Consider the following 22,423-nt stretch of genomic DNA (forward strand, 5'->3'; position numbering starts at 1 on the left):
ATTTCCACAATTTGTTGATTTATGTGACTCACATGTGAATCATGTACTGGCCATCTGCATATCATAAACATGCTTGTGCATTCAGTGTGGCCAAACATGCATCCATCCATACCCATATGCATAGATATTATGCATGATTATGCATATGCATTCATGTGTGTGTGTATGTTCATGTGAATGTGCGTGCGTGTTTGTCAGTGAATAATGTCTTCGTTTAAGTGTTTGTCTGTATCTGTGTGTGTGTGTGTGTGTGTGTGTGTGTGTGTGTGTGTGTGTACAGACTGCACCAGGGGCAGCGTCTGGTTGTTTGTTTTAAACCTTTACAGGGGCTGTGTGGTGCAGCTCGCAGCCACCCTCTGGCACGTGTAATGCTGCAAATCATCCCATTAGTATTCAGCAAAACATAAATAAACGAATGGCGTCGGCTGCATTTCTGCCATAATCTCCTCTGATCCCGGCGAGCTGAGCCCTGAGCGTCATCCAGACCCACCGATCAGCTCAGCCCTCAGGAGCAGAGAGCTCCCCACTCTCTTGCGCTCTCCTCCTCTCACTCTCCTCCTCTCCTTTTTATCTTTCTCACTTTCTTTCCCTCCCTCTCTCTTATCAGCCTCTCTTTTCCCCTTCTTTGCTTTCAGTGTCTTCTTCCCCCTCTCCACCTCTTCCCTGTGTTCTCTCTTATTCTATCTCTTTCTCTATGTCTTCATCTCTCTGTGTATGGGTCCTTTTCTCATCCTTCTCTCCCTCTCATTTACCCCCCACCATCCCAAACTTTTCCACAGCCTCCCATCCGGTCCCTCCATTTCAACACAAACACTAACTTTCCTCCAACTCAGTTCTCAGACATGTCACGGCTGCTGTTTGAGAATGCATATGACCTGCCAAGAACTATGTTTAAAAATGCAAATCCCCCAGCCTCTATCCTTTTCCAACACACACGCATACACACACACACACACACACACACACACAGACACACGCAAGAGAAAAAGGCGTGCTCCATCCCTCACCTAACAATGGAGCTGAGGAAGGCACAAAAGTGGCAGAGAATAATCTTGTTATAGTCAGAGGACTCCCGGACTCCTCACCAGCTGACCTGCAATTTATCAGAGACTTTGAGGAGGTAGAGAGGAAAAGGAGCTGACACAAAACAAGATGATTGACAAATGCAATCCATTTTGTAATGCAAGGATATCAGTGAAAACACAAATAGCCCTCAACATGAGAGTGTTTTGGAGTATAGATAGTCACTAAGATCTGATTTCTCAAGTGCTCACTGTACGTATATGGCCTTGTGGCCCTTTGTGTTAAAGACTAAAGAACCATCAAGTGACATTATGCAACTATACATCTAGCTAAAGCCTGTGACAAAAAAGAGACCAGATTGACAGCCATCTCTCTCTCTCTCATCTCTCTCTCTCATATCTCTCTCCAGTCCCTCTTCCCAGTATGACCATTGTGAGAACAACCGATCTCATTGTGCTGGATTTCCACACTGCTCCCTAATATGGTTTGCTTATTTGTAACTTCTGTGTGCAAAATGTTACAGGAATGTTATACAGTAGATGCAGGATTTATAGATACAAGAATGTTACAGATAATGCTTCTTTAGTGGCACAGACACACTGGACATCAGTGACCCATCACCTAATTTACAATCAAGGAGCACGACTTTCCAACCAGCAATTGATACCTGATGGCAAAGAAAACTCTATCTTAGTCTATTTAACAATTTCTACACTTATTATAAAGTACTTTATTTTATGGCATTATATCAAAGATCTTGCAAGATTGTTCGTATCTGAAATCAAGTCAAACATGAATTTGAACCCACTGCCTTTTTTATCCACTCTTGCTTACACCTCACCTCCTATCCTGTGTGCCATTCAGACTGTGTGGGGAACAGTAACAATGAAGGTGGTGCTTCCTTGCGTAAGTGCACATGGTAGACCTGTGGGAACTGCTGCTAAAGTGCTCCGGCATGTTACGAGGTGGAATCACTTTGTATGCCTGAGTGAGTGTGTGTATGTGTGTATACATGTACTGTATGTATGAGACCTTGGGCCCTATTTTGCAACCTGGCGTGTGGTGGAAAGCTAGTTATTTTCCTGGCGCAAAGTTAAATTTGTATTTCACATGCCTCTTATATTAAACAACGTGCCAGGGGGTGTGGCAATTAACAACCTAAGGAGGAGATCTGGCGAGTTGTCTAAAAACGCTATCGTACACAACCTAAAACGCATTGCGCCACTGACCAAGAGAAACCTGGTCAGAAGTCCATGGCGAGTTGTTTATATGTTATTTCCACAAGGCACCATTCTTCTATCATCCATGAATGCGCACCAGCGCACGTCCATGCAAAACATTACAAATTACGATGGGCTATATACATATACAATATGATTGGGCTACAATGGGAAACATAATTAGAATAAAGATATTACAAAATACATCTCACAATGAGTAGTTATTCACCATCATTTGCAAATTGGTAATGACGGTTAAAAGTGATTAGGCGAGAGCACAGCTGAAGATGCACTGTCACAAGATATAAGCAACTCCTCTGCAGGATAAACATTGTTTTATTCAGTCATTTAAAGATTATTAGGGTAAGTGTTGCTTTTTCCAGCCTATGTTTTCGATGGCAACCCATTGTCAGTCAATAGTGAAAGTAACTAACTGAGTTCAAATAATAGACAAGTGCAAATGTGTGAAGGCTATACTATGCTAGGTTTTAGTACAGCATGGTTTAGTGGAATAACTGTTCCATACAGTCTCGCATGCAAGCAGATTCCTTCAAATGCGCCACTGACTGTCAAAATACCGATGCACAATTTGAAGTTGCGCTCCGTGCAGTTGAAGGAAATTACAAATGTAATTCTCATTGGTTTTAATGATGTTACGCCCAAAACACACCCATGACTGATTATGAAACATAAGGCCCACCTTCTTGCGCCGTGTGCCGGACGTTTCATAACTAAACCGCACCCAATATGGATTAGACAAACCCCGAAATTTGTTTAAACTATTCGCCAGTGACCATGCGCTTTAGACTTAGCTATAATAGGGCCCCTTGTGAGCGAGTGTTCTAGTGTTGTTCTAGTTTCTGCTCAAGCGACCAATGACACAGAAGGAGATGTCACAGACCAGGTATTGTTTTATTATTGTACTGTGTTTCTATACTGAGCTATACTGAAAATTAAGATTGTTGATAAAAAAGGCAGTGGGTTCGAATTCATGTACTGTACGACTGTGCTCTACCTCTGAGATAAGGAGGTTGGATATTAGCAGCTAGTGATAAACATAGGCAACATAAGATGCATGAAATGCACTTGGCATGTCCTCTCCTCCACAGAGGTCAATCTGGTGATTTAGCAAAGTTTGTGAGTAAAAAGATATGGCCACTTAACCTCAAGTAAATCAGAGCAGGCATGCATATGTAGGAAAGGGGGAAGGGGGGGGCTTGCGGTTCTCCAGCAGTCCCACTCTGATTTATGGAGCAGCACCTCATCATGAGAGTACACACGAGAGACAAGACGGAGGCAGGAGAGCACTGGGCACAGGCCCAGAGAGGCCATTCCTGATGCAGACGACGGCCTCCAAACGATCTCTCGTCCTCTCTTTCAACACAGACTCCGAGAGAAGTCATGCCTTTGTTAGAAAGCGCACACAGCTCTGTGTCTGACTTTTTGTTATTTTTGTTATTTTTTTTAAAGAAGTTTGTGTGTTCCTTTGCCTCGCCTTCATGCATATATTCTATTGATTTGTTCTGTTTGTCTGTGGCCACTTTGACCCAAAAGGAAACTCACTTGCTGGTGGTTTTTTTCCCTTTGCTTTCCTGTCTGTTTATATCATTGTTTTTTCCATGCTAAGAACAATCCAGGAGGTCTAGCCTAAACCACCCCTGCAACTAGCTCCTTTCTATCCCCGACGCCTACCCCATCCCACCCTTCCCCCTAACACATCTCTTGTTTGGCCGATTTTCGGAAAAGATCTGCTACACCAACTGGATGCATCACGGAGATACAGAGAACAAATCAATAGTGCAGGCATGCCGTTTGAGACGTGGAGGCTTTTCTATGAGCAGTGTTGGAGGGGGCTGCCTGAGAAGTGGTCCACGGCGCCTTGCGAGTTTCCCCTCACTGAACAATGTGTCAGTGATGTGTGTATGCTTGTGTTGGTCCTGAACCAAGCTGCTCGTAGGGCATGTGCTGTGTCTACTCCAGCATGCACGATGCACATATAAATGCAAACTCACACAGCCACCCACACACATATACACACACATAAACACACACACATACACACTCAAGTGTATGTTCACACTTTACATAGGCCCACACACAAGATACACACATACACAGAAACACCAAGACATACAGTCAGATTTACATACATACATGGAAACCTTGGAAGACACAAAATCAATCTATATACACATGTTATGTATTCTGCCCCCCTGCAGAGCAGAATGCCCCCCCCCTTTCCCAAACTACACAGAAACATGGAAACATATACACATACACACATGCACAAGCACACATACACATACACATACACACACACATGCACAAGCACACACACACACACACACACATGCACAAGCACACACACGCACATGCACATTAAAAGTCCTCAGAGTCTCTAGCCTGCACCATGCGGAGTCATCAAAGAGGGAGGTCTGGCTCAGACAAGTCCTTGGAGAGCCCAGTGGGGGCGTCCATTAATCAGGCAATGAGAGCAGGGCAGCGCTTAGAAAGTCCACGTACATCTTCCCACAGAGCCTCTCCCCTCTTCTCTCCTCTTTCTCTCCTTTTCTTTCTATCTTTCTTTCTCTCTCTCCCTCCCTGTCTCCCGTACGCCTCCCGGAGCAGAGTTCAAATGTTCGGCGGAGCGACTGAGGCTGGAGTCTGAGCGCAGGGTCAGGCAATAATCATAACGGCGTGTCCGAGACTGTGGTGAGATGGGCCTGGGGGAGAGGTGTGTGAGAGAGAGTGTGTGTGTATGGGGAGGGGGGGGGGGGCACTCTCTTATGTCTCTATTCCCCCCACAACTCTACATCTGAATTAGAGCTTGGGCTTCTGCCCTCTCTATTGCAGACGCTACCGCTGTTGCTGCTGCTGCTGTTGCTGCTGCTATTGTTGCTGGAAAATTGCCAATTCAATTTCCCATGCATTTGCTGAAAATTAGTGGGACTCAAAATGAACCTCCCGTGTCCCTGCAGGGCGTACAATGATTGTATATTAATCCACAGTCCGATCTGCCTAAGCGTGCCACACACGCACCGCACCACACAAACACATGCATGCATGCACAAGCATGCACAACGCACACACACACACAGACTCTCTTTCTCTCTCACATACACTCACTCTCACACACACACACTCTCTCTCTCTCTCACACACACACACACACACACACACACACACATGCACATGCCCATGACGATCATTGGGATATCCATTGCAAAATGTTCTGGTTCAACGCACTCAACCTGCTGGGGTCAGACGGGTCACCGCGTTGTCAGCTAGCCTGTGAGGGAGCTACCTGTTGGGCTGAGGCTCGGAGCATTCCCATTATCCAATAGTCACCAGGGCTCATTGCCTGCAAGACCTTGTCAGCACATTCTGACAGTGTTCCCATTCGGAGAGAGGGGACGAGTCGCGGCTAGGCCTTGCGTTCTCAGTGCACTTGGCCTGAGTCCAGGGTCATTTTTGTAAGGACAAGTAAACTATCAGGCCTCTCTGTGACAAGAGAGCACTCTGTATGATATAACCAGATGCAAGATGGCAGCGATGGCCTCTGCATGCAAATGCTCTGAAAGCACAGCCACTCGCGGATGGCCACTTAGATTCATTTGTCTCTTTTTGTGTTTTTCCCCCCTTTGCTGTCTGTTTGAACTGTTCCCGTCAGCAATCTTCATAAAAACATAGTGGAACAAATTCTCTTAAACGTCAATGGGAATTTGGCTCTGATGTGCTGTGCATGGAGGGAAAATGTATGGTAGAGCTAAAATGTATCTCTGCTTTATGATTCATCACCATTTACAATCTATATGCTTCACACTCCTAAATAACCTGCCCCTCTGTGACACTTTAACCACACGTAGGGCAGCAAAATTAAAATGAACAAATAACACAAGCACAGCACTGGTGATAACTGGTCATAAACGTTAGTTCCTCGCCATCAAACTGCAATCCAGTGCCTGCCTCCTATAATCAGAGAAGGCCATTTTGTTGCTTGGCCCAAGAAGAAAGTAGTAATTTCTCAACATAAAAGCACAGCAAATCAGGACAGTTGGATTTTTTGGGATCGAAGTGTGAGGGCGTTGGGTTGGTGTGGTTACGGGGGTAACAGAGAGAGCTGGGAGCATAAAGCAGTTATTTTACCACACAGAAGCCTGTAATTAACTGTATCACACAGTCTGCCTCCACCCTTTGTGTTTTTATTTAATGTGATGCAGCATTGATTTCAACCCCCTAATTAAGTTGGTACAAAGAGGTTTAGGGGCTGCGTGTTGGGTGCAGAGTGCAGAATTGCATATTAATGGCCAGTTTTGGTCGGTCCACACCAGATGCACTCTAAGTACCGGTACACAGCAGATAGATACACACACGCATACACAGACTCATGCATGCATGCAAAAAACAATTTCAAACAAGATAATATAATTAAGGATGAAAAGTCAAAATTTCAGTACAGGATTTTTGTAGCACGGAAGAAATAGTATGGGGAATCGTGTAATTTTAGGAACGGTTCATTCACACAAAACAACCTGTTTCCAATTGTTTTCTTAATTTTCAGTGCCAAAATTCAAGATGGCGGACAATATATGCAGAAAAATAATATAAAGGCTTAAAGTGGTCAGATTTTTTGATAAATATACACATAATAAGGTGAGATACAGACTATTTACAAAAGATGTATTGCATCATTTGCCAAGAAATTTGGAGAAAAAATGTTTCATTATTGTTTCATAATTGAAGAGTTCAACAAAACATTGTCATTGTCACTCAAGTATTTATCCACACCACTGTCACTGTCTTTTTAATATTGGTGCACATCTCCTCAGAGCCTTCACACCTGCAAAGTTGTGTGAATGGTAAGTTGTTACTCTTGCAAGAACACCTATACTGCATTGGCTGGCAAGACAACAGCACTTCACAAGCTCCACAACAGCCTCTGGTGCTGGTGGAAGTTTTGACAGAACAGGAGCCCATTGCCTATCAACAATTTGCCTCCATCCCAGTGATAGTGAGTCAAGAATCTTTGGAGCAGGCACTGTATCTTGTGGCCAAACATTTGCTTGCCTGTGTGCTCTCAGAATTTCAATTTCAACTTAATTTCACTTATAGAGCGTCAAAACGTAACCCATGTCTCATGGCGCTTTACAGAGTGTTAAATATTCAGACAGAGCCCATGAGTAACAGGGGCGAGGAAAAAAAAACAAGAATTGGAGAAACATATAGGATGAAACCTCAAGCAGATCCACGACTCAAGGGCCTGACCCATCTGCCTGGGGTCAGTTACAGGACAGTAAGGTCTATATAAAGAGAATAGAACATGGTATTTAGAGCCACCTGAGGTATATGTTACAAAGTGGTTAGATGGTTACATAACCAGTATGATAATGCATGAATCCTATTTAGTGTTAAATTCAAATAGTCCAGTGTAGGGGATGAATTGTCCATAGGGATTAGGAGTTGTCATCGGGCAAGTAGTGGGTCTCTAGGCTGCGCGGGCAGGAATCTGAGCATGCGGACAGCAATAGGCGATGGTAGGGCAATCATAGGGATTAGATTTCTCTAGTTCCAAAAATGTATCTTTTGTCAACGTTCTCCAGCGGCCATGATAATGAGACTGTCTTTGTTGATGTCTGGTACCCTGCGAAGGGCAAGCTCCAAGACAGCTGTGTGACATGTGTAGATATGTGGGGTTTTGCCAAAATTACTTACTGCTACTGCCACCTTTGTGTGTGTGAACTGTGACTGGCAGTTTACATAGTTCAACAGCTTTATGAGCAAGGTAGAGGACGAGGTTGGTTTTGGTTTCCTTCAATCCCAGGAAAGCTTTAAAGTCTTTGGTGTAGTCTTGTATTTTGTATCCCTTATCATGTGCTTTTCCTATTGTATGGACCTGTTTTGTCCTGTCTTTCATGGAGTTTGTGATGGTATAGTTGTTAAATAATAAGTAGCCTATATGTCATTGTAGCCTCGTGCCTGACTTTCAACATTTTCAAAGAAGCATTCTGCCAGATCTTAGCAACAGTTTGTCACTTTTCCTGACAACCATCTCCTGCACAACAGCCATGCCATCTATTAAGATGCTATCCAATGTCTGTGTTAATTGCACTGAGCTACTCTCTGTAGATTGTTCTCAGATCTCAGATGATGCTGTTTCTGAAACAAGTCACAATTCATGGATGAAGGCAGACTAAGCTGTAGTGGGCAGCATTAGGCTTGCATTTAATCAACAAATTCATATGTTCCCACAATTTCCTGCAAGTCCTGTTAACATAATTATTGAGCTATTATTAAGCTAGCACACACCCCCATTCTCATCAATGGGACTGAAGTGGAGTGTATCACCAGCTTCAGATTTCTGGGTGTCCACATCTCTGAGGACCTCTCTTGGACCCTCAACACCTCTACCCTGATCAAGAAGGCTTACCAGCGTCTCTTCTATCTGAGGAGGCTAAAGAAGGTCCACCGCCTCCTCAGATCCTGGTGAACTTCTACCCCTGCACCATCAAGCGTATCCTTACCAACTGTGTCACAGTTTGGTATGGCAACTGCTCTGCCCACGACCGAAAAGCATTGCAGAGGGTGGTGAAAACTGCCCAATGCATCACCGGTTCCTCACTCCCCTCCATTGAGGCCATCCAGGGCAAGTGATGCTTGCATAAGGCGCACAGCAGGTTCAGAGGAAGCTTTCCTGCAGCTGAACTCTAGCTCTGCATCCCGGTGACAACCAACCTACAAAGCCCCCCCCACCCCCGCCCAATGCCTCCTTGCCTGTGCCTGTTGAGGTGTCCACGACCATAGCAACCTTGACAGGGACAACAAGGAGGCAGACACCCCCCCCCAATGTTTGTTGTTTATACATTGTTCACATTACATAGCCATATTTATTCTGCTCTTATAAGGTAACTGCTAATATACACTGCACATATTTATATTACTCTAAACCTCTCTACCTTATATAAATGAACTGTATACTACTGTCTACACTGCATTAAATTTCTTGACCTGTCTATGCACCACCTGTCTATACTTTGTTTATCAAATTGCACTTTTCTCCTTTTTTGCACTTCTGGTTAGACGCAAACCACATTTCAATGAAGTTGAATCTAATCTAATCTAATCTATTGTGGTGAGTGCAGAACATTACTTTAATTCAAATGATTATTATGTTATGTGAAGGAAACTTTTAATCAGTCAATGTGTTTTTCCGGGTATGCCAATAAATAGCATAATGGTGGTTACACTCATCACTGGTTGATAATCATGACATCTCATGTCACCCATGGTCATATTTATTACCTAAGCCATTCAATTTTATTAGTAAATGTATGTATATAATGATAATACCTAACATATATCCATTTAAAATGTTTAAAAAGGCGATTATTTGCAAATTTTTGGTGATATATCCATCATGTTGGATTTTGGACCTGTGCAGTCCGGGAAAAAATTGGTAACAGGCAATTTTGCAAACTATAGGGTCTGAAGAAGTGAAAAAACATAATTTGCAAAAATCTATATGAAATGTTCCAAACACCTTTTTTGCTACATATCGCCCTGCACGAAAAGAATTAAGGAAAAAAAAAAAGGAAAGAGAAATAAATGTGGTTCCATCAAATCTAATTAAACGACTAATCTCCACATTTAACCCCAGATAACTGCAAAATTGTCCCCCAGAACCATCTCACAACAACAGATCAGATAAACCTTTGGGTGCTAATTTGCAGGTCATGGGAGTTCAAAGGCACCCTGCACCACCCAAGGGCTGCGGTTCTGTTCTCTCAGTGGTGATAACACTTGACCCCTCTTCCCAGCTCTCAAGCCTGTCCTTGCTGTTACGGATGCGTATCTGCTCTCACCACCACTGACCTAGAAATCCAGAGAGTGCGGGATCGTCATACCTATCAGTCCTTCGGCCTACTTTTTGACCCATAAGAAGTGTGTCGAGATATTTGAGGGGTTTTATATTTTTGAGGGTCTTTAAAGATACAAAAGGGGCTCTGACCTCTGAACTTTCATAAACTGTGCCCATGGCGCTAGGCCGCCAGCAGGAATTACAGAATCGATCTGCATATCCTGGATTATACACACTTGGAGAACTCGCTAATCCATAAAAGACAAAAGCCTTCGTGCTAAACACAAAGCACTGATGTCAACCCTGCACTTCCTCCCAGCGAGACCGAAACTAAACGCAAATCTCGTCCAGTCCAGCAGGCCCACACAACAGAGCCCGAAAACACCCACCTCCAAAAGCCCTCTCTCAAGTTAGCGAAAAGTCTTGAACTTGGGGGGGAGCTGTTAGAGGAATGCAGCGTGCTTTCGACTGCAGCAGTGGGAACACAGATTAATGTGCAAAAGTCTTGCCGTTCTGCTTAGGAGAGACTAAGCGAGGGGAGTAAACAATTAGAATAATTACATTCCCATCTCTTCATTCATTCTTTTACTTGGCTTATAAGCCAAAAGCTCCCGCGGTAAGCATATTAATGGTCAATGTGAATGCACTAATGGATAACTGGATAAAACGCATTACACATTACTTCATTACCTATGCTGCGCAGGTCCGGGATCAGAATTAAAGCTCCTCGTCGCTATGCTGGTGAAGTGGAGCCTACCCACGGCAAGCGAGGTGCAATATTGTGCCTGTTCACACCGAGGGGAATGGTAGTTAATCATCGCTCCTGCGGTAAAATGTAAGCATTAGATTTTGCCCGGAGCTTGAAATCTGAGCTTTTTGTTTTCCTAACCTCCTGGATGCGGTGTGCGTTATGGACAAACACTGACTGTAATTATACCCCAAACAAAAGCACCTTAAAAAAGCAGCTTACAGTAGATTGCTGACGGGACCGAGGACAGGCCAGCCCCCCTGGGATGTCCTCTGTGCTGGCCAAGGGGAGGTGTGACATGTCACAATGGCTAACCTTGGCAGTGGCCCTGTGGAAAGATCTACAGCCTGTAGACAAGTGCACCCACTAGCATATTATTCCTCTGGCCATGTGTTTAATCTAGCGTAGTAGGCAACACGAGGGCTTTTAGGAGCGGTCCATGTTTGATGTACAGCGGAGAGTTCAAGGCGGGGAGGTCACGTTTCTCATTGTCTCGCTGCCCACAGTCACAGTCCAACGAACGGCACACGTGTGTGCACGCCTCGACACACACTCAAACATGTCGGATCCGCAGTCATGCACGCGCGCACAAACACACACACACACACAAATAGACGCATACACACACACACACATAATTAAATATACACACTCAAACACAAATAAACACACACACACACACACACACACACACACACATGGGTGCACTGTGTGGCCAGGGACAGGCTGGTGTTTCAGTCCCTGGATGCCCTCTACAAAGAAATCACAGCCTCTTTCCCGACCGCAGCGTGGCATCAATGTCAACAGCTCAGCCCACATCATAAATCAGGAGCTGGAGATAACACTTGATAGCACCCCAAGTGCCAAACTTTACAGGACCACAAATGGATATGTACAGCCACACTTACATGGCATCTTTACAGGACCACAAATGGATATGTACAGCCACACTTACATGGCATCTTTACAGGACCACAAATGGATATGTACAGCCACACTTACATGGCATCTAGTCAATGCTGCGCCTACTGACAAGCTAGACAAAACATGAGCCAAGCACACAATCTAATACTTTCAACACAAGGCCAAGTAGTCATAAAATAATAAAATATGGGATAGGTGTATGAAAGTAAACATATTAGGAATATTTTAAGACTTTTCCACAGGTTTTGGAGATGATAAAATGTCCAGGCCTCTGACCTTAAAACTTTCATACACCTGTGCCCATGGTGAGGTGGTAGCATGGCACGAGGGTGAGGGAAAGCCTCGCTTCAAGCAAGAGTAGCAGAATCGATCTGCATATATCTACATTTCATTTATTTAATGCTAATACATACACCTACTGGCAAGCCTGTCGAAATAAAAGCCAAGCATGCAAACAACCAGAACGGCAAGTAATCATAAACAAATCAAACACAAAATAGGTGCTTGAAGGTAAACATAGCCATCCACCATACATCAAATGCACACATCTTTACAAACACCCCTCCATAAGCTCTGGGTAGTGAAATTAATTGAATAACGGCGAAACAAGGCGGGTGAACTTTGACCAGGAGCATTTCAATATCAGATGAATGTGGCCCCTGTCCAGCCCATGGGGTTGAGGCCAGTTCACTGTGGTGTGGCTTGAGCTGCCCTCTGCCCTCCCTGTCCTTTTTTTTTTTCACAGCCTTTAACCAATTAGCTGAGCTCAGGTGGAATCACCTCGCTGTGCCGTGTGGTCTGGAAGCTGGCCTTGAAGCCAAAGTGTTTTCCACTGGGGTCCTCAGCTGAGCCTGCATTGGTTCGAGTTGTTTTGTTCGCCTGGAGAGTGCTCAGGTGAAAAAAAGAAGGGGATTGTCAATGCACATCACACTCAGCTCATAATTAACTCCCATCTTGGTGCACTACGGCAGGATTTACGTCGGGGGATCAATATAAAACAACTGCCATTTTGCTCCAGCTATCTGCCATTAGCCAGTGGCTAGGATTCAGCTCCAGAATGTGTGTTGAGCACGACGACAATGCTGCATATTCTGAAGCCACAGCAGAAAATTCCAAGTAAATCGTGCTGTCTTTTAAATATGAGGAATGCAATTAACTGGAGTAAGTAAACTTTTGCCTTGAGGTTCATTCTTCCTAAGCATGCTTTGTTGCGAATAATTTCTGGTCAACTTTAAAATGACATCAAAGGGATTGAGCTTTATTCCTCCTGCTTCTTCCTCTCTCTATCTCTCTCTTTTTAATCAGTCAGGCAGGCAGCACGGAAGGTCATTCTGCAGAGGAAAATTGCACCAACTTTCTTAAAGAGCCCTGCGTACATTATGATGGATGGATGTGTTGATGCTAGATAAGGGTTCCAGATTGCACATATTGTAAACTAGGAAGGAGTGAAAATTGTCTGCAAGGCCAACTGTCATTATGATATTAATACAAAGATGTCAACCTTGCTTGTCTAGATCAATAATGATTAAGTCTCAAGGCATGTAAGCTGTCTATTTATTCAGCAATAACAAGGCAATCCGGGCTTACAAAAATAATGTAGTAACTTTAACAGCCATCATCACAAAGTAGAAAAATGAGACACCTTCCATTAAACCAGTCTGGGGTTTCCATCCATGAGCACATCCAAATATGGTTCCCTTTACCCATATATATATATATATATATATATATATATATATATATATATATATATATATATATATATATATATATATATATATATATATGTATATGAGGCTGAGACCAAATGTGAACCAAATTATATTGCATGATGTTAGTCTGCGCTTGTGTTCATGAAAGAGGAGGCCTGTGCATCAGCCCTGATCATGCAGCTAATTGCAATGCACACATGTGTCATGTGGGGGGACTTTGGTAGAGGGGAGGGGCCCTTGTGTGTGTACTGGCAATGACCCATGGGGTCAGTAAAAGTGGCCCTTTACCCTCACACCCATCCACAGAGCGTAATGAGATGAGCCACCAATTCCAGCATCCAGCACTGTAAATTCAGTGTCCTTGGGGTGGGGGAAGGGAAATGCAATTCATGGGGTCTGGTTCAGGTTCCCTTAACACCAACCAGAGGCCCTCAGACCACCACCGGCAGTGCAGCGGCACACCGTCTTCTCCAGCACGCCGTTTTCTCTAGAGCACCGAGGAACGGGTGGGCTGCCATCATGTGACGGTGCAAAAAGAGAAAAGCCAGACAAGCCAGACTGGGCAAAACTTTTCAAAGAGGAGGAAAAACTTTCACTGCAGATTGAACCAATTATCTGCAGCACTGCGCCGAGTGCTTAAGTGCATCAGTAATTTCAGTGAGACATTCATTGCCTTTTCAGTAACTAGATAAAGTCATTTGCATGTGTGGTGAATGTGTGTGTCTATGAGAGAGATGACATATATTCTAAAGGTATGTGCGTAGACGTGTGCAGACTTCAGGTGGTTACCTAACGGCTTCCTATTAGCACATAAGAGGTGTGCTGCAATGGATGAAGCCGGTGTGCGTGTATGTATGTATGTATGTATGTATGTATGTATGTGTGTGTATGTGTGTGTGTGTGTGTTGGTGGTTAGGCACGACTCAATGCTGCGGAGACAGGTCGAGTGAGAACCCAAGCTGATTAATTCACTGCGTGTTCATGAGACACCCTGAGTGGGCAGCGAAGCATCCCCAGCTTGTGCTCACAAAAAAAGCTCACAGCTACGCCACAGTCCAGAAGATGGAGGAGGAAAATAAAATGCAAGAGATGGAGAGTGACAAAAAATCCATCAGTGATCCTATGTTTCAAAGGCCTTAACATGTTACATTACTGCCACCCCCCTCCTCTCTTGTTAAGAGTACTGTCTGCTTAATGGCTTGGCGACTCTGAGCTTGAGAGATAGGCTACAAGATAGAAAGGCACTTTATTAATCAAGCATGTGTAAAAGTATTGAGCAACAAGCAGCTGTGTTTTAATTAACATACTGTGTTGTGAGACCGAGAACATGATTATTGTTTAGCAGGACTGAAAAGGCAGTGACCCTTCAGAATAGAAATAGGCTAATTCCTAGCCTCTTAGCTTAGGCAAGTCCCTAACGCATACAAACGACCAGGAAGCGTTGCCGGGGTGTAAACTAGCAGCCGCCCAACATCACATGTAAAACGTTTCCCATTAGGACAAATAATTCCTGATGAGTGCTGCGGCCGCACTTCCCACACGGCTAAACGGGGACTATAACAAACCATAATGAGTCACAGTCAGCGGAGGCCAGCTGGTTCTTAAATTAATGAAAAAATAATGTGGCATTCGGGTTTACGTCTTCTGTACAATACCAGACTCTGATCTTCCTTCTCCCTCTTTCTCAGTCTCTGTCTGTCTTTCTCCCTCGTGTTCTCACTATCCCTTCCTTTCTCTGGGTCTCCTCTGATCTCCCCATCGTTCCCTCATATCCTATCTCTCCAAGTCTTTTTCATGATGCACATGCAGCCTGCACCAAAAATAAAATGTTTGTAGGGGTTTGCAGTGGTCATAATGTCTGATAGTCCAAGCTGGATGAAATGGCATATGTCCACATCCTAAATGACCATATGCTGTTGAGGAGAAAATATTAATAAAAATGATATATATAAGAGTAGACAGAAATAAGATTGGATGAAACCCTAATGACAGGTTTCTAAATACTCTGATCTTTGCAATAAATTAATCTCATATCAAGAATGACAACATTGTTCTGCTACACCCAGAGATCCCTGCAATTTCTATATCAGCTACTCACAGGTTATGTACAGTAGTGGATATTGTGGATGTATGCATATGTATTGACTTTCCCTATTATTATCATTATTTATTCATTCAGCGTACGCTTTTATCGAAATGAACTCACAGACGTCAATTATTACAGGGTCAGTCGCCACAGAGCAATTTAGGGTTAAGTATCTCAAGAGCACAGTGGCACCCAGGCATTGAACCCACAACCTTTCTGGCTACTGTCACATGCTAGCCCAGCTCCACTTAGCCTCTAAAGCACCACACCTTCTTTTACACGGAAAATGGCATATTTAAAAAAAAAAAATGTCCTTTCATGTGAATAAAGATGGAGCCTCATATATCATCTGACGTGTTTAGCCACAAGGCAGAAGTTAAAGATTTTAGCTGGGAGAGAGAGCTGTTTTGCTGTCACCGCTGACAGCATCATTGGGTGTTTCATTACTGCTTGGGGGGCCACTGTCACCTAAGAGCACCAAATCAGACTTGGCACCACCAGTGGAAGATGCTGCTGCAAACAAAGCAGCATTATGGCCAGTGGACTAGAGTCTGTGGTAGTGAGGTACTGACTGTAGTCACGGTTACTGGTTAGACACTGGCTTTCTCATCAGCAAGAGCATACCCTTCCTTGTCACTCTGCATAAGTATGGCAGGAGCATTGCACACACCCGTGTGGTAAAATTGTTATACAACTGTTGCATTGTCCTATTTCAATCTTTGATAATCCATATGCTGACTTTGTCATCCAGTGTGCATGAATGTTTTATGCTTTATCCAGGGAAAAATGTCTGATTCTTACTGCACCACACGATTGAGATATGGCAACGTCCAGTAAGCATGATCTGATAACTGGCTGCACAGCTGTTTGCATTGGAATACTTATATACTGGGCCACATGGTAGCACAGCCATGTTTGAATATGTAAAACACACACACAAGAGGGCAATCACACACACACACAGATATGAACACACTCACACACACTTTATTAGCAGTGAATGGCCAAGAAGCTGTAGTACATGCAGGCTTTCATCTTGATAAGCTCCTGGGAGTGTGTGGGGGTGAGAGGGGGATCAGAGCTACAGTCATCAAACCATGACCTCCACACGTCAGACACAAAGCAGATCTGGGAAACTCTCCAAATTCCTGCTTGAAGACATGTTTGGACTTCTGAGTGTGCAGTTGTTGTTTTTTTCACATAAACTGTCCAGAGTAAAGCCCACACTGAGTTGAAGAGAAGCCTGTTGTCGTTTGATAAAATTCCAGCTGAGTTTAAAGATGGTTCTGATGCAATTTCAGCAGATGTAAAGAATTCTGTGAATTTCCTTAAGTTGTTTACTTTGACGTTGAGATATTTTACGGTCTGATGTTTTTTAAAATATGTTTTTACTCTGCTCAAATAGACAAATTCTACTCGATCTTCACTGTGAATGTCTGATGCGCACTGCCATCTACAGGCCAGCGATTCTTGTCATTGAACAATAAAGTGCAAGTGGGGGATCTGCTACCACTTCTGTATGGTGCGTAAAGGATCATTTTCAACCGCGTGTGAGTTAACATCTGTAAGAAGGTAACCATGTAACCATCTGGATGCAACATGCAACGTGTAACTAACAAGGCCGTTCACAATATCCTGTTTACAAGCTAATGTTTGTCCAAGATATACAAAGTAAAAGTGTAGTCTCAGAAGGAACATAACAAGAATGAAGTGTGTGGAGGGGGGTGTTCATGACTGAACGAATAAACGACTAAATAAGATTAAGAGCATTTCCGAATTAAAACATGAACACTTAAGTCGTACACATATTTGTAAGATCCTAACGAGTTTTGCCTCCACACCCATGTCAAACTAAATCGGACGGACATCAAGATCACTGGAATTCACAGCTTTCTCTCTAAAAAAAGTATTAAAAAATTTGATTAAATTTAGCTCAGACATCTTTTAGGTCTGAATTTAGAGAAGGCCTTCGGCTCATCCTTGTCCAAACAACCTAATATGTCCTGCAGTTGACGTCAGGAGACCGTCAATGCTTAAAAGTAAACTTAGCACCATGGACAGCGCCGCAGTCTAAATTCCTCTCCTTAGAAGCGGTTCGTCTACAAATCTTCCGGGAGAAAAAGGCTTACATCATTACAGTAGTGGCGAAAAACTTGGCCAAATGCAACCAATCATTAGAGTATGCGGTTTCCATTATATTCACATATTTACGATTTGGAATAGTTTGACAGAACACCAAAGCAGACAAGCGTGGTAACGCACAAACACGTTCACACAAAAGCACACACGCCGACGCGCAATCACGCCAGCGTGCAACCTACACACATACACACACACATGCAAACACACTCGCGGTTGCGCTCCAACTGGTGCTCCTGGCTTGGCCATGAATAGAAGTCTCAATGTTTCCCCACAATTGTAGAAGTTTAAAACAAAGATATTTCGAAACGCCAACTCCTCGGGACAATTTTGGTTTAGTTGTCATGAGGAATCTGTGGCTGAGCAGATTATATGACACAGCATACACAAGCAAACTATCGTCAGCGTGAAAAACGTACCTGTCTCGTTTTTTCCAAATCGCCTTCCGCAGATTCAGGACTACAACATATCCTTGTTTAGATCAACTGGTCACGACAGGGCATTTCCATGAAGAAATAGACAGTTTATGCTGCGTTCAAGTATCTCGAGATAACGGGGTGAAGGGAGTGGCGAATATTTTTGCTTCAATACTCGGTCTGTCTCAAGATTTGCGAATAGAACCGGCAATCGCTAGTGTAGCATGAATAACTATAAACAGCTAAGGCGAAATGAAGCACGACATGTCCCATTCCAAACTGGCGCAATTGCCTTCCCTCTCGGAAGTTTAAAAAAAAAAAAACGGCGCACTTCTTACTGTTCCCTCGTAAACTGCTCCTTTCAGGCCCGGAAACAACACAGGCAACGGTTGAAGAAGCTGTCCTGAAACAAGCGTACGTTGTGGAGCACGCCGCTAGTCAGGCTGTCTCCGCCGGCAAACCGAGGGGTGGGGGGGAAGAGAGTATTTTCATCGTCCGTGTTATCATGCGAAAGAGCACATACAGTAGGCTACGTTTCAAGTACAACCGCAGCGCCCGGCGCCTTTGCCAGCAAGAGACTGATGAGGAATTCTGCAGAGAGCTCTACGTACGCGAGAGTGACGCAGATGATGTTTAATAAGGCAATAGGCAGTGATGAGACAGGTTAATGCACTTACCAAACTTAAAGTGAAATGAGGGGAGGAGGTGCATCTTAGAGGACTCTTGATTTCATCCTCGGTGTTACTTATTTTAAAATAATAATCCAAGTTACTGAGGAAAACCAGACACAGGTGGATTTTTACTAATTATGGCAGCTCCATCACCAATTTACATGAACAGTTGCCTATGCATAATTAGAAAGTGTGGCTTTTGACTTTGCAAACAAGTACACTAGATAAACAGTGTTCTTTTTATATTCATGCAATAAATGACAGGCACTCACATTGAACAACACAGGTGTTTGATTTTAATATTGATATGGCCATTTCTTTATTTGCACTGCTATTTCACATCTAACCATGACAATCTATGCATCAACCATGCCAGTGCAATCTTGTGAGAGACTGCTTGAGAGGCTCTGACATAAGTGGAGGATGTTTTTCATGGTGAAATAACAGAACCAAACAGCTTTGCAAAGGCTGCAAAGCCATTTGCAAAATGTGTATTAGAGTAGATTGCCTTCCTCTGAGGCCAGCCATGATCAGGCATTTGATCAGCCATTTCTGTGTACAGAAAAACAGATTTGATGTCAGACATGAATGGAGGCCTTAAGTTATGTGGAGAATGGCACTGTCGCTGATGATGAGTGGGTTTTCTCCAGGGGAACACAGGTGTAGCGATAATGCTAGTCACTCTCCAAAAGTGTTTGATCATGCTGCTACCAATGCTATGCTCACACTTTTAGTTAGAATAACTGGATGCCATCACTGAATTGTTCTAACATATATTCAAGTTAATGGGGATAACAACTAAAAGAAAATCCATACTGAAATATCTGCCTGAGACTCTTTGCAGTTTGGAGTATCCTTAGTCAGATAGGACTAGCCCCCAAAAAAATAAGTAAAAATAAAACGGGTGTTACAGCTGAACTAAGAGCCAGCTAAGCTTGGGGATACCGACCCAGAAGGATTAACTATGTGGCGGTCCTCCTTGTTGTGCCAGTAAGCAGCCAAACAGTAGATTGTAACTAAACTCAAGCAGAATGGTAAACTGAAAGTTGACATTCATCAGGGTACTGAAGTTTCACAGAAATAAAATCAACACTTGTAATACAAGAGAACACTCCAGTGGCATCCTGGGAGACATCTTAAATTACATTAAGTCACATTAAGCTCTCTGAGACGGGGCAATGTACACATACTCACAGAATCTCTAGTGAAAAACAAAGCATGAGAAAGAAGTTGCTTTGCCATGTTATTGATTGTCTGCAATGTTGATAAGAACAACATTAATAAGCTAAGACATATTCAATATTTACACATTATATCCTTGTGAGCCCAAGCTAAATAAAACATGCATACTGCCATGTTAACTCCTCCTCAATTGTAATAATGACTGACTACAGTACATTCCCTTTGCAACCTTCCACTTCTTTACACAACCTGACTATTTGACCCTTTCCCCCATGTCACTGCCATGGAAGGTTAGCTCAGAGCTGGTTCAGGCCTTGGTTGATGTGAAGTGTTTTGGGACAATTGTGGTTGTCAAAGTAAACAAAGCAAATCAAATGTAACTTTTTTCTACAGTTGATCTGAACACTGCAGTTTGCAGTTTAAGTCATGAATTAGAACAAGATCATGAACTGTAACTGTATTGGATCAGAAATCTAATTATGAAACTTATATATCAATTGATATATATATATGATATTGCAAGAGTTGCTGGTGTGCTGCTCTCTCTCTCTCTATCTCTCTCTCTTTCTATCTATCTCTCTGTATGATACAGTAGAAAAGTACAGTTATCATTAGTATTGCATATATAACTTCTGAAAGAAAAAAGGGGGAAAAAATATGTGTTTCATGTTCTGAATGTATTCTTTATTTAAAAGCACCTCTCACAGAGATTGATCATTTCACAATACTGTATGATTTTTAATCACACAATCATTCACATGCAACACACACACTTTCTGAATATACACACCAGCCAACGGCCATCCAAAGCACACATGCATACATACACACACAAACACACACACACATATGCACTTACAAACCCATGTCCCACAAACACCTCATCCACCCACCCCACCCAACGTGTCTTCTCAGGACCCTGACTGCGGCAGAGGACTTCTGAGAAAGCCCACCGCAGTCCCGTGGAGCCAGCCATGAATCTGGGCCGTGCAGTCATTTAACTCCACCATAATTACACTCCCCCTGGGAACGTTGTGAATGGAGCGCTGTTCACTGCTCAGGAGTGACGCCAACGCCAGCAACACCCCCCACACCCACCCACCCACACCACCACCCCCTTCACACCCACCCACAGTGCCATCCATAACCCTGACAGCACACACACCCACCCCCCAGGACACTGCTGGTCTGTCTGCTGTCTGTGTGTTGCATGTGCACACAACATACCTGATCCACAGGCACACTTAGACACAGGCAGAAACTGGATAGAGAGAGAGAGAGAGAGATGGGCGAATGATCAATACAATGTAAACACTAATGCATAGACTCAGACAAACACCCACACCACACATACACACAAATAATAAGAATGTGTTTGATGCACATGTTTGATACAACAGTTGTCAGCAGGGATGTAGTGGAGGCCAAATGCATGTAAACGCTGTTTACGCACCTCCTGGAAATTCGGAATAGCGTTTACGCACCTCCAAAATTGTGTTTATTCACCTTTAAATAGCATACCATTCATAAACTATTCTAAATTAAGCTTATTTTCGTTTTTCAATTAACCTGGCCTGCGCCACACAGTTTATCCATATTGCGCTGCATTATGGTGTCAGTGACCAATCGTCTTGCGGCAGTCAGCAGGAAGCATCACAGATCACACCGCGTCTCATGTAAATGAGTTTGGATAAATAATGGATTTTTAAATGAATATACACTGATTTCTAAGGGCCTGGACTACAAACCCAAAGTGAGTGAGCCCCAGAAACAATACAAAACTTTTTTTAGGTTAATTTGGTGTGCGGTAGATTCATGCCACTGAGTCAACAAGGCGCGGCATTGACATTATTAGGTTACTTCAGACACAAAGTTTCAAGTCAACTCTACTTTTTCTTATTAGCCTATGTTACAAGTAAAATTCAGAATGTAAAGTCAGATAGATACTTTTTATTTCATGCATTCTCTGGCATTTAAGCCACTGAAAGCTACTGTAGTGACAAACCGATGTAGCTGGAAATAAAGTTTAATTTCTCATAATTTGCTCATAAATAAAATACAATCTTGGGTACAAAGTCATCAAACTAATTGTGGAGGATGCTACATGGCTTCACATCCCAGACATTGTAAAGTCCTTAGAGAAATAACTGGGCAAGTTTTCTCTGACAGGCTACCATATGAAATGACAGAGGGGGAGTCCCCCTTCCCCTTTGCCCTTTTCGAAATGCTACTGGCACAGAGACGTATTAGGTCAATTAATTAGGTGTAATTAGGCTAGGCTATAGCATTCAGACTGGACTCCTACATACTTAATGCATGCTAAATAAATTGCTATATATTAGTCTGACTGTAAGATTTCATATTTCTTACTTTTTATGTGATTAGGCCATTCTGACATACATACTACATCCTGACATTTTTGTTCTCTCTTTATTGTGATTTAATAA

The 22,423-nt window shown here is 43.2% G+C and overlaps 1 protein-coding gene across 1 annotated transcript in view; it reads right to left on the bottom strand.

Annotated features, from left to right (window-relative positions):
* Positions 1-18,460, bottom strand: part of nlgn1 (neuroligin 1) — a 209,201-nt gene extending 190,741 nt beyond the window's left edge. The window contains exon 1 of the mRNA XM_048253152.1: positions 18,127-18,460. The gene's annotated coding sequence lies outside the window, so the exon portion shown is untranslated. The remainder of the gene's footprint in view (positions 1-18,126) is intronic.
* Positions 18,461-22,423: the final 3,963 nt, after the last annotated feature.

Source organism: Alosa alosa, chromosome 9 (assembly GCF_017589495.1).
Source record: "Alosa alosa isolate M-15738 ecotype Scorff River chromosome 9, AALO_Geno_1.1, whole genome shotgun sequence".
NCBI lineage: Eukaryota > Metazoa > Chordata > Actinopteri > Clupeiformes > Clupeidae > Alosa > Alosa alosa.